A 9,633-nucleotide genomic window follows, 5' to 3' on the forward strand; every position below is an offset into this window, starting at 1 on the left:
CATGAGTAGAAGCAGCACACAAAGTGAAAGCCGCCCTCCTCCTCCTGCTCCAGCATCTTCAGCCACGTCAACCAGTGCTGTCCTCCTTGCCCCCTCTCAACCATCCTCCACTCAGTCTCTCTTACGTATCAGTTCCTGGTCATCTGCCCACAGTCAGGTGTCTGTCAAGGACATGTTTGAGCGTAAGAAGCCAATTTCTCAAAGTCACCCCCTTGCCCGGCGTCTGACAGCTGGCTTGTCTGAACTCTTAGCCCGCCAGCTTTTACCATACAAGCTGGTGGAGTCTGATGCTTTCAAAAAATTTGTATCTATTGGGACACCGCAGTGGAAGGTACCTGGCAGAAATTTCTTTTCACAAAAGGCAATCCCAAACCTGTACTCTGTTGTGAGAAAGGAAGTTATGGCATGTCTGGCACACAGCGTTGGGGCAAGGGTCCATATGACCACGGATAGCTGGTCTGCAAAGCATGGTCAGGGCAGGTATATCACCTACACTGCGCATTGGGTAAACCTGCTAACTTCTGACAAGCATGGAATGCGTGGCTCTGCAGAAGAGTTGGTGACACCGCCACGACTTGCAGGCAGGCCTGCTGCTACCTCCTCTACTCCTCCTACTCTATCCTCTTCCATAACCTCTTCCTCGGCTGAGTCCTCTTCAACTTCTGCGTCTTGCTCCACATCTATGGCACCCCCCCAGCTCCCCAGGTACTATGCTACATCCCGGGTATGGCAGTGTCACGCCGTCTTGGGGTTGACTTGTCTGAAAGCGGAGAGTCACACCGCACCAGCACTCCTGACCGCCCTGAACGCACAGGTGGATCAGTGGCTGACTCCGCACCAACTGGAGATTGGCAAGGTTGTTTCTGACAATGGAAGTAATTTGGTGGCGGCATTGAAATTGGGCAAGTTGACACATGTGCCGTGCATGGCACATGTGTGTAATCTGATTGTACAACGATTTGTCCATAAGTACCCAGGCTTACAGGATGTCCTGAAGCAGGCCAGGAAGGTGTGTGGCCATTTCAGGAGTTCCTACACGGCCATGGCGCACTTCTCTGATATCCAGCGTCGAAACAACCTGCTAGTGAGGCGCTTGATTTGCGACAGCCCAACACGGTGGAATTCAACACTCCTAATGTTTGACCGCCTGCTCCAACAAGAAAAATCTGTTAATGAGTATTTGTATGACCGGGGTGCTAGGACAGCCTCTGGGGAGCTGGGGATATTTTTGCCAAATTACTGGACGCTCATGCGCAATGCCTGTAGGCTCATGCGTCCTTTTGAGGAGGTGACAAACATCATACCATTTGTTTTCTTCCTGGAGCGTGCCCTGCGAAGAGTGCTGGATCAGGCAGTAGATGAGCGTGAAGAGGAAGCGGGAGAGTTGTGGTGTCCATCACCCCCGCAAACAGCCGAATCAGCATCGCTTGCTGGACCTGCGGCAACGCAGGAAGAGGATTGTGAGGAAGAGGAGTCAGAGGAGGAATGTGGCTTTGAGGAGGATGAGGAAGACCGAGCACAACAGTCATCCCAAGGTGCTCGTTGTTGTCACCTCTCTGGTACCCGTGGTGTTGTACGTGGCTGGGGGGAAGAAGATACCATCAGTGAGATCATTGAGGAGGAGGAGGAATGCGACATGATTAGCTCAGCATCCAACCTTGTTCAAATGGGTTCTTTCATGCTGTCGTGCCTGTTGAGGGACCCTCGTATAAAAAAGCTGAAGGAGAACGACCTGTACTGGGTGTCCACGCTCCTCGACCCCCGGTATAAGCATAAAGTGCCTGAAATGTTACCAAATTCCCGCAAGTCGGAAAGGATGGAGCATTTTCATAATAAATTAAAAACTATGCTTTACACAGTGTATAAGGGTGATGTCACAGCACCACGGGAATGTAAAAGGGGAAGAGATGAAATTAATCCTCCTCCTCCTCCTCCCACGACCACGGCGGCAAGGACCGGACGCTTTCCTGACGTCTTGTTGATGGAGGACATGCGTACCTTTTTAACTCCCATGCACCATCAGAGCCTTTCGGGATCCAGCCTTAGAGAAAGACTCAACCGACAGGTAGCAGACTACCTAGCTTTAACTGCGGAGTAGCTTTGACTACTGGGTGTGCAGGCTGGACTTGTGGCCTGAGCTATCCCAATTTGCAATGGAACTTCTGGCCTGCCCCGCTTTAAGTGTCCTGTCCGAAAGGACTTTCAGTGCAGCAGGAGGTTTTGTCACTGAGAAGAGAAGTCGCCTAGGTCAAAAAAGCCTTGACTATCTCACTTTTATAAAAATGAATGAGGGCTGGATCCCGAAGGAACTGACATTGGGCGATACATTTGAATAAAAAAGGCCTGATGATGAGATGAGCAGGCTTGGGCTACAACTGGTACACAGGCTGGCCTTTTTTTTTTTTTATAAAGCCGGAGGACTTGCTTGACTTATCCGCCAACAACTAGTGTTCAAGCCACAAGCTTTTAGGGCACTTTATAAATGTTTTACAAACATCGATTTTTCTGGCCGCTGCTACAGCAGTTGCTACAACAATACCCCAATTTTTCAGTCATTTGTACATTCCGAATTTTTCTGGCCTCTGCTGCAGCTCTGTGGGTACAAAACTCAAATAAAAAAAATAAGGCACATAACACTAGTGATTAAACTGTTACGAATTGTACAACTTAGCACACCACTCATATCTGGTGGACCATTAAATTGAACGCAAAATGCCACAAATTTCAAAGAGTAGGACCGACCAAGCATCTTTATACGTCTATTGGTTGCTCTAAATTATCTCCGTGTTCCATCTATGCCATACCTGTACTCTATTGTGCAAAAGGGTGGCATATGTGGTGTTTCATGCTGTTGTGGCTGTTGCGGGTCATGGCCCATGGTATAAAAAGGCTGATGGAGAACGACCTGTAATGGGTGCCCCAGCAAATATTTTGAAAAATTTTCCTGGTTCCTCTCAATTATCTCTGGGTTTCTAAAATGGATACCATACCTGTACTCGCTTGTGCAAAAGGATGGCATATGTGGTGGTGTTTCCTGCAGTTGTTTATGTTGAGGGTGCTGGACCCTCTTATAAAAAAGCTGAAGGAGAACGACCTGGAGTCCAAGCATGGTTTTTGGGGCTATTTCACTTTTCAAAACAATTATCTGTGGGTTTCTAAAATCAATGCCGTACCAGTACTCTATTGTTCAAAAGTATGCCATATGTTCTCTTTCCTGCTGGTATTTTGTTTGAGGGTCCTGGACCCTCTTATAAAAATGCCTAAGGAGAAAGAGGTGTACTGGGTGTCCACTCATTTTTTTTTTCTATTTCAAATTTGACCAAAATTATCTCTGGGTTTGTAAAATCAATGCCTTTCCTGTACTCTATTGTTCAAAAGGATGCCATACGTCCTCTTTCCTGCTGGTGTTTTTTTTAGGGTCCTGGACCCTCTTATAAAAAGGCCTAAGGAGAAAGAGGTGTACTGGGTGTCCACTCATTTTTTTTTTCTATTTAACATTTGACAAAAATGATCTCTGGGTTTGTAAAATCAATGCTGTACCTGTACTCTATTGTTCAAAAGGATGCCATACGTCCTCTTTCCTGTTGGTGTTTTTTTTGAGGGTCCAGGATCCTCTTATAGAAAGGCCTAAGGAGAAAGAGGTGTACTGGGTGTCCACTCATTTTTTTTTCTATTTAACTTTTGACAAAAATGATCTCTGGGTTTGTAAAATCAATGCTGTACCTGTACTCTATTGTTCAAAAGGATGCCATACGTCCTCTTTCCTGTTGGTGTTTTTTTGGAGGGTCCAGGATCCTCTTATAAAAAGGCCTAAGGAGAAAGAAGTGCACTGGGTGTCCATCGAATCATTTTTTTTATTGAAATTTCCATTTGCAAAAAATTATCTCTGGGTTTCTAAAATCAATGCCTTTCCTGTACTCTATTGTTCAAAAGGATGCCATATGTCCTCTTTCCTGCTGGTGTTTTGTTTGAGGGTCCTGGACCCTCTTATAAAAAGGCCTAAGGAGAAAGAAGTGTACTGGGTGTCCATCAAATCATTTTTTGGATTCAAATTTCCATTTTCAACAAATTATCTCTGGGTTTCTAAAATCAATGCCTTTCCTGTAATCTATTTTTCAAAAGGATGCCATATGTCCTCTTTCCTGCTGGTGTTTTGTTTGAGGGTCCTGGACCCTCTTATAAAAAGGCCTAAGGAGAAAGAATTGTACTGGGTGTCCATCGAATCATTTTTTTGATTCAAATTCCCTGTTGCAACAAATTATCTCCGGGTTTCTAAAATCAATGCCTTTCCTATAATCTTTTTTTCAAAAGAATGCCATATGTCCTCTTTCCTTCTGCTGGTTCTGTTGATTTTCCTGGAGCCTCTGCTAAAAAGGCCTAAGGATAAATAAGTGTACTGGGTGTCTATTCAATGTTTTTTTAGATTTCCCGGTTGTAACAAATTATCTCTGTGTTTCTAAAATCAATGCCTTTCCTGTAATCTATTATTCACAAGGATGCCATATGTACTCTTTCATGCTGTTGTTTCTGTTGAGGCTCCGGGAGCCTCTTATTAAAAAGGTCTAAGGATAAAGAAGTGTACTGGGTGTCTAATCAATGTTTTTTTCTATTTCCCGGGTCATATAAATGATCTCTGTGTTTCTAAAATCAATGCCTTTCCTGTAATCTAATTTACAAAAGTATGCCATATGTCCTCTTTCCTGCTGCTTGTTTTGGTGAGGGTCCTGGAGCCTCTGCTAAAAATGCCTAAGGATAAAGAAGTGTACTGGTGTCTAATCTATGTTTTTTTAGATTTCACGTTTGCAAAAAATTATCCAGGGGTTTCGAAAATCAATGCCTTTCCTGTAATCTATTATTCACAAGGATGCCATATGTACTCTTTCATGCTGTTGTTTCTGTTGAGGCTCCGGGAGCCTCTTATTAAAAAGGCCTAAGGATAAAGAAGTGTACTGGGTGTCTAATCAATGTTTTTTTCTATTTCCCGGGTCATATAAATGATCTCTGTGTTTCTAAAATCAATGCCTTTCCTGTAATCTAATTTACAAAAGTATGCCATATGTCCTCTTTCCTGCTGCTTGTTTTGGTGAGGGTCCTGGAGCCTCTGCTAAAAATGCCTAAGGATAAAGAAGTGTACTGGTGTCTAATCTATGTTTTTTTAGATTTCACGTTTGCAAAAAATTATCCAGGGGTTTCGAAAATCAATGCCTTTCCTGTAATCTATTATTCACAAGGATGCCATATGTACTCTTTCATGCTGTTGTTTCTGTTGAGGCTCCGGGAGCCTCTTCTAAAAAGGCCTAAGGATAAAGAAGTGTACTGGGTGTATAATCTATGTTTTTTGAGATTTCACGGTTGCAATTAATGATCTCTGTGTTTCTAAAATCAATGCCTTTCCTGTAATCTAATTTTCAAAAGGATGCCATATGTCCTCTTTTTTTTTTTTGCTGAATAATCGTTTTTACTGGGATGGGATAAAAAAAAATGGAAATAAGTTGTCAATTGTTGTACTATAACAAGATTTCTGACAAAACAGGTACAAAAAGTAAGAAAATATTATGAATCAGAAAGTTGTAACAAGAGGGACCAAAGAAAAAAAAAAACCCTACATCACTGGGCAGCTGGATAACTGAACTGCAGCACCACACTCCCCACATTATAAGACATAAGTAACACTGGGAAAAATACTTTTAATTGAAATACATACTGATAACTATGTTAAAGTAGTTAGATATACCAAACTGGACTTGTATTGATGAGGGATGAGTGCTTAAGAAATACAACAATTACATTTTTATAACCTTTTTTTCCCCCACTTTGAAAATTTACAGAATTCGCCCAGTTTGTCTCTTGCATCCATGCTTCTTTTGTTTGAATTCACCACTACTAGATCAGTTTCCTTCTAAAGGATAAATTCCATTATGCAAAATGAGTTGTAAATCACAGAATGTGGTTTGTTTCCTTTTGATGAGGAAATATTTTTTTTTTGTTCTTAGCAACAAAACTGCGTTACTTCATTTAAGGGGTTGCGGGCTTGCCTGGAATCTGAAGCGTCACATAATTGGACAGAAGTGGACAGGTTTGTCTACATATTTTACATTTAATAAATCCACCTGTTTGGCAATAAGTCAAATATTACATCTACGATGTCTTCACCAAATCGTAGACATAAATATGGAAATCGTCATCAAATTTTATGAAATAAACAGAGGGTTTGGCTTCCACTTGGTGTATTACCATGCCAGTCCTTTTTGAGCCATCTTCTTTGACATACTCCACTTGCTTTCCTACAAGGCTGTCCACAACTTCTCCTGGTTCTCTTTCTGCTGGAGGGGAATCATTAGAGTCTGGCATGATGCGGAGATCTCCTTCTTTGAAGTCCTCTAATAGCTGATACATATATAAAACTGTGTCCTTCTCGTAGGTTATATAAAACCATGTGTTCATTATGGGAGCTCTTGCTAAGACCATTCCTCTCCACTCATCCTTAGAACCATCTTCTGTTTCAAACATGTGTTCAACAGCTTTAACAATCATTGTGTCTGCCAAGTGAGCATCACTAATTCGAGATGAAGCAACTCTATCTGGAAGAACTTCAAGAGCAGACACTCGCTCGTCCTTGTGGAGTTCTAGTCCATAGACACAATCAAATCCATCATATTTAATAAGATAAAGGGATGGGTTGACTGGCACTTGATCCAATACAGTTCCTTTCCATTGTGTTATTGGGCCACTACCTTCTTTTCAACCATGCTGTATTCTGCAACCTACAATATTCCTCCGGGGCTGGGAAATTGGTTTGCTTAGACCAACATTATTTCGATGCTTCTTGTGAGAAGTCCTTTTTTTTCATCATACTGGCAGACACACCTGCATGTGCTGCATCACCTCTGGCTCTCTGACCTGCAGCCTTTCCGAATGGGGTCTTCATTCATCTGTGTATAAAAGGGCAGCAAAGCTGCCAAACTAGGGTAAAAATCCTATTCCTCCAATTACCCTTTTTTGTTCCAGTCTATACAAAGAAACTGTGTCCTTTTAGTCCACCATCCAAGCAAGATTTCTGTGTTTCAATCCATAGCAAGTGGTTCCAATGTCAGGCTACTCCAACCTGAAGAGTGCTGCATAGACGTAACATTCAGTTTACTACACAGTCCCTCCAGTCCTTGCGATTTGTTGCAGTACTCTGTCTCAATGATATATTTTTTTTTTTAGTGTCCTAACCTCCTCCCTTTTTTCTGCCTGCCTTATCCGTCATAGGTTTTGTCGGCAGCACTAACAGCAACTCCCGCCTCAAGCTCTCCTGCTGAACTTCCAGACCCGGCCCATACCCTCACATTCCAGTTCCTCATTTTCCTTCGTCTTTGGAACCCCTCCCCCCACTACATTTCCTCTGCCAGATCCATATGTCCTCTTTCATGCTGCTGGTTTTGTGGAGGGTCCTGGAGCCTCTGCGAAAAAGGCCTAAGGATAAATAAGTGTACTTGGTGTATAATCCAATTTTTTAGAGATTGCACCGTTGCAACTAATGATCTCTGGGTTTCTAAAATCAATGCCTTTCCAGAAATCTATTTTTCTAAAGGATGCCATATGTCCTCTTTACTGCTGCTGGTTTTGTTGAGGGTCCTGGAGCCTCTGCTACTAAGGCCTAAGGATAAATAAGTGTCCTGGTTGTCTAATCCATTTGTTTTTAGATTTCCCGGTTGCAACAAATTATCTCTGGGTTTCTAAAATCAATGCCTTTCCTGTAATCTATTAGTCACAAGGATGCTATATGTCCTCTTTCATGCTGTTGTTTCTGTTGAGGCTACGGGAGACTCTTCTAAAAAGGCCTAAGGATAAAGAAGTGTACTGGGTGTATAATCTATGTTTTTTTAGATTTCACGTTTGCAAAAAATTATCCACGGGTTTCTAAAATCAATACCTTTCCAGTAATCTATTATTCACAAGGATGCCATATGTACTTTTTGATGCTGTTGTTTCGGTTGAGGCTCCGGGAGCCTCTTATTAAAAAGGCCTAATGAAAAATAAGTGTACTGGGTGTCTAATCAATGTTTTTTTCGATTTACCGGTTGATTCTAAAATCAATGCCTTTCCTATAATAATTTTTTTCAAAAGGATGCCATATGTCCTCTTTGCTGCTGCTGGTTTTGTCGACGGTCCTGGAGCCTCTGCTGTGCATAATAAAGAAAAAAAAAATAATTTAACTTGACTGAATAACTGAAGCATGACTTCAGGAGTCAGGTGTGGTCGTAGGTAGTGGTTGTTGTTAGCAGATTATTTTTATTGCAAATTGCAATTGCCACAGCGTGCATAAAATGTGCGTCACTAGTCCAAATTTTATTTTTATTTTTTTCATTCAGGATTAGTTTGGGGTACGGCGCAATATTGGAAACGCAAAAAACAGGTCTCGGTACCCGTTGATATAAGGGGTGACTACTAGTGCTTTTACCAGGCTCCTCTTGGATAGCCCCAGAAAGTGTGAGTATGAATCCCAAAAAGAAAATTAAATTAAGGTTGAAAAATTACTCCTAAGTAAATTGTAAGACCTGGAGCTCCTCAAACACACGTCCTACCACAACAGCTATAGGCTCCGCCCACCCAAATCTTACCTTTTTAATGCCAATTGATATTGCCACAGCTGGAACAACAGTAACTAACATGTGCGTCACCACAGTCTCCGAAGCTATTTTCGGATGTATACAAAAACAACAATAAAGAATTCCTTTTGGGGCGCAAAGAGATGGCTACCGGAACACTCCAGGAACTTCACAACAGTGGCTGTCTTGTGTTTCCGGTGATGTTGTAGACATCTGGGTAGTGTACAGGGAGGGCAAAAATCGTCTCCATCTCTGTGCACCACAGGACAGGACGTCCTTGTCATCCATAAGCACATGAAATTGCTGGCATTTTCGTTGCTTCAAGAAGTTCAGTTTTTGTGGTGATAGTACAGAATAAAATAAACTTTGGTTTCCTACCTTACTCAAGACAATCTTGTAGTTCAAGCTTCAGACTTGCTGTGCGAAACAGTGGGCTGTCCATAGCAGGAAGATGATTTAGACAGAAGTAACGGGCTCTGATTGCAGGTGACACATGTTTATCGTCAATCATCAAAGGGATTGCGTGCAGAATATGGCTGATGGCCCCTTATTCACATGTTTGTCCAGAGCAACAACATTTGCAAACAGCCAGAAGAGAGGTCGATTCTCACCAGCCTTAAGTTGAGCTTCAATTACCAAATGCTGATATTCAAAAAATAGACAAACAGTGCCTTAAAAAACACATTTGCAATATGGATTCACCAGAGCAAGGTCATTGCAAGTATTTCCCACAATAACAAAATTAAAATGACACAACTCTGCAATCTTCCTCTTCACATTATTATTGTCACACTCCATTGTACTCCTATGCCCACCTCCCTGCTCTTGTTTTTGTTGAGGGTCCTGGAGCCTCTGCTAAAAAGGCCTATGCATAAATAAGTGCACTGGGTGTCTAATCAATGTTTTTTTCTATTTTACGGGTCATATAAATGATCTGTGGGATTCTAAAAACAATGCCTTTCCTGAAATCTATTATTCAAAAGGATGACATATGTCCTCTTTCATGCTGTTGTTTCTGTTGAGGCTCCGGGACCCTCGT

The 9,633-nt window shown here is 42.1% G+C and overlaps 1 pseudogene; it reads right to left on the reverse strand.

The window, feature by feature from the left end:
• Positions 1 to 6,024: 6,024 nt before the first annotated feature.
• Positions 6,025 to 6,928, reverse strand: LOC128664979 (spindlin-Z-like; annotated as a pseudogene).
• Positions 6,929 to 9,633: the final 2,705 nt, after the last annotated feature.

This window comes from Bombina bombina, chromosome 6 (genome assembly GCF_027579735.1).
Source record: "Bombina bombina isolate aBomBom1 chromosome 6, aBomBom1.pri, whole genome shotgun sequence".
Taxonomy (NCBI): Eukaryota; Metazoa; Chordata; class Amphibia; order Anura; family Bombinatoridae; genus Bombina; species Bombina bombina.